The 3,943-nt window shown below is 51.8% G+C and overlaps 1 long non-coding RNA gene across 1 annotated transcript; it reads left to right on the top strand.

Annotated features, from left to right (window-relative positions):
* The first annotated feature begins 2,461 nt into the window (after window positions 1–2,461).
* On the top strand, window positions 2,462–3,655 carry LOC140700906 (uncharacterized). The gene is made up of 2 exons (XR_012079658.1): window positions 2,462–2,605; window positions 2,867–3,655. It is a non-coding gene; the product is annotated as an uncharacterized lncRNA (long non-coding RNA).
* Window positions 3,656–3,943: the final 288 nt, after the last annotated feature.

Below are 3,943 nucleotides of genomic sequence, written 5' to 3'. Positions count from 1 at the left end.
CAGTCTAATCCTCAAACTCGTGGGTTCCCACCACCCCCACTTGAAACCAAACTAAAAACAAATAGTGCTGCCCCCCCCAACTCCAGATGAGTGCGGACTCATTTCCCGCCAGGAATTCAAACCCCCGTTGCAGACTGAGCCACTATTTTACTCTGCAGAATTGTTATTCTCAAGGAAAACATGCAACCTACTGATTTTTGGTGAAAACATTTTGGAGTGACAGTGAAAAGCAGGGGGCTTTCCTAGGCTCAGGACACTGGCTTTGGGGATTGGCAAAAACCACATTGCAACTCAGTTCAGGAGAAAAATTCCTGGAAATTTGAGCAAGCTGGTTTGTTTCTTACTCATTAAAGTGTACTGAGCCAACCCGCATTCTTCTGGCAATGTCTGCAGGCTAACAACATGACAAACCACCCTCTGTGCTGGTCAAGATGTGGACACTCACTGGTAGGACTGGAGATAAAATCCCCTGGGAACAAAACAGGAGTTTCATGAGTGGCCACAGGTAGCTTTTCCCCATTCTGGAAGGTTCCACCATGTGATGGGAAGAGCACTTGCGTTGGTCAAACCCTGGAGACTTCCCTGCGCCTTCCCCTACGCCTTCCCCTACCTGGAGTGATTTGAGTCCAGAAACATGAAGGCACTTGGATGTCAGCCTAAGGAGTTTGGACATTAATACTAATCATGCTTCTTCTGAGGACCATCCCTGTGGCAGGCTGTTCTAATGTATCTCTCAAATCCCAAAAGCTGAAAGTTTATACAACCATGTTATGAATTTGGAAAATGATGGAGTGAAGTGAAGATATGGACCACTGCCACTCAACTGCTAAGGGACAGAGACAGGAGGCAAACCTGTTCTTTTGGCTCTGTCTCCCCTGCCTCCCGCCCTGGGCCCAGCCACCACCAGCTCCCACTGGAAGAGCTCCAAGTGGGTCTCCCTGCTTCCTCCTTTTCCCTGCTCCAGTGCAGAGTGATTTTTCCAAATGTAAATCAGGTTATACCAACTTGCAACTTGAAATCAGCCCCTGGTGGTAGGCATTATGGTTATTTCCCAGCATCCGTCCTGCCCGCCCGTCTTCCCAGGGTTTGGCCGATCCTGGGGGTCCCATTGGCCCTGCTGCAGGATTTGGTAATCCTCATGGCATTCTCTTGGCCACAGAGATCGGGCTGCAGAGACTGAGTGGAGTATGAGGAGAGGCCATTAGTTAGAAGCTCAGTATTGAATATTGTTTGAGGTGATGGGGAGTAATAATCTGCTCTTGGCCTTTCTCTCACTCTGTCCTTCCAGGATATGAATTTAAAAGCACAGTCCCTGAGCCTTTGTGACCTGGAGGGACACCTATGGAAGGAGGACCAAGGCGGGGGAATCACAGAGACACGGAGCTGGAGCCCTGATGGGACCACATCTGAAGCCTACCTACCTCTCAGCCTTTCATTTATGGGGAACCAATAAACCCTCCTGCCATGCCAGTGTGGGTTAGGTGGTCTGTAACCTGCCACAGAAAGTCTCCTGGGTGATTCAGGCACCTCCCGGTGTACTTTGAATCGCGTCCAAACACACCCTACCTCGGTGTTCAAGGCCTACCCACCTATAAGATCAGTGAGTGATGAAGGCAAGGTGGACTTTCATTCACCCTGGTATTACCAGCCCCTCACACCAATCTAGCACACAGCAGACACTCTAATTTCTTTCTTTCTTTTTTTTTTTTTTTGAGCCAGTAAACCTAGATCTGTCTCTAGTACATTGTATGCTTCCCAGAGGCGGGGAGTCCCCAGGGGGTCCCGCTGCATCACAGGCCGGACCCACATCTCTGCAAGTCAGCTGCATTTAGCTAGACATCAGTTTTGTTAGACACCCAGCTCCCTCATCAGCGTCCCCCAGGAGACCACCTCCAGGCAGGGCTTGGCAGCTCCCGGGGCAGCGGTGAGCCATGCCCAGGCTGCAGACTATTTAAGCACTCCCCGAGAAGGAGACACTCTGGAACCGGCTGGAATTCTCACAAGTAAACAGAGAGGAGACTCAGAGCCGCTGTGATCTGCGCAGCAATGAGTATGACCGGCGAGGCATGGGGAACATCCAGGTATGGGTCCCAGGGACACTTCATTCCATTTTTTGCCTAACCAGCAGGCCCCTTCTGGCCATAGGCCCTCTGCCCTGTGGTTTCCTCGGCCTGATCACCCAGCTACTGCACTCTGTGACCCAGCTTTGACTTCATTCTCTGCAGAGTGTTTATCAATAACTGATTTTCTTTGTTGGTTTATTTTCCTCCGTTCCCACCTCCAAAATATCAGCTCCATGACAGCAGAGACCTTGACTGTCTGGCTCACCACCACATGTCGACTATCAAGAATCCCGAACACACACACATTAAATCAGCGAACGGTAGCCCCACCTCCCCCCCTCAGAGGCCCCGCCCCCTCGTGTAGAGTAACCCCTCCCCCCAAACCGCTTTCTGTCAAAGCCTATCCTGCTGTCCTCCGTGGCCGTGAGCACAGCATACCGTTATCTCATGTGTTTCCCTGTTTGTTAGCCGCTCTCTCTAATGAATGTAAACTGTCTTTCCCTGTTGAGTCTCCAAAGGGCGAGCTCACTTCCAGACATTAAGTAAGTGCTCAGTAAACTATTACAGCAGGAGTGGAGGAACGAGGGAGAGAGGGAGGGGATCTCCAGGGCTCAGGAACCAGTAGACAAGAGGAAATAAAGGAAAGAAGGCATCAAGGCTGACTGCAGAGCAGCTTTGTGAGGTGAACGGGGCGGGTTGTGTGGCCTGAGGGAAGCACAGGCCAGCCAGGTTGTGACCGTCTCGAAGGCGCGTGTGTGGTGAAGTTCAAGTCTGAACCCAGTTATCTCTGATTCATTTTCCAGCCTCCTTCCTACCGAATCATGCCGCGTTCCTGTTGAAAACTTCTCCACGTACATACTGAGAGGCTCAGCAATCTCCCCGAGCCCCATCAGTCCAGGTGCTCAGGAGGTGGACACTGGCTGCTTGAGAAATCGTAATTGAATCTCTGGGTCTGCTTGTCTTCGCAACGTTTCAGAGCAACCGCTTTCATGAGGTACAAGCAGCCAATAGCCGCCTGGTATTTTAAAAGCCTCTGCACGCCTTTGTGCTACAAGCAGGCCTCTGACTTCTCTCTCTCTCTCAATTATTACCTTAACCGTGCCCTGGAGACCTGAGGAGCCAGTTTATTTTGACTGGGAGATTGTTAAACTGCAGGAGGCAGATCTGAGTCACTGCCAGGCTGTGGTTTGCACTGCTCCACACGGCCCGGCCATTGAGGGGGCGGGGGGGCCGCTGAGAACGGCCAAGGCTGCTTCCTGCTGGAGGAGGAAATGGCGGTTTCCTCAGCTCCCGGAAACATCACTTCCTCTCTGGTGCCTAGCTCCGTGTCAACCAATTAGGCAGCCTCTTCCCACCCCGAGACCCCAGAGACCTGGCCCAAGCCTTTGGAAGACATCCTGTTTCCCCCGAGGAAGCGGCCCTGCTTGAAGGAGCCCCCAGGGTAGTGGAGCGAGGGGCGAGAAGGCAGAAGGGCAGGAAGGGATGAGCAGAGGTAATAGTAAGTGTTATCCACTGTCAGCAAAGGACGGTGCCCCCACCGCCCCACCTCGTCCTGATGCTCGGAGAGCTAAATAAACTTGCCCTAAACTCTCGCTGGCCTTTGACAGTCCAAAGTCATCGAAGACAGAAAATTCAGTCCTTTCCTTGTTTCTACGGAAAATATGCTCACACCACACATTCCAGGGACTTAGAAACAATGCAGAGGATTTGAGTGGGCACAGGGCACCATCATATTTCCCAGCAAGCAGCCTTTGGGGCCAAGCTCCCTGGGTTCAAATCCTGCTTCATATTCCCTGTCCCCTGTTAGCTGTACGTTACTGGGCAGGTCAGGTTCTCCGGGTATCAGTTTTCCCTCTTTTTCCCCCTCTGTCTAGGAAAAT

This window comes from Vicugna pacos, chromosome 13, assembly GCF_048564905.1.
Source record: "Vicugna pacos chromosome 13, VicPac4, whole genome shotgun sequence".
In the NCBI taxonomy this organism is placed as follows: domain Eukaryota; kingdom Metazoa; phylum Chordata; class Mammalia; order Artiodactyla; family Camelidae; genus Vicugna; species Vicugna pacos.
The sequence above is the reverse complement of the archived record's forward strand: the minus strand, read 5'-3'. Positions and strand labels throughout refer to the sequence as shown.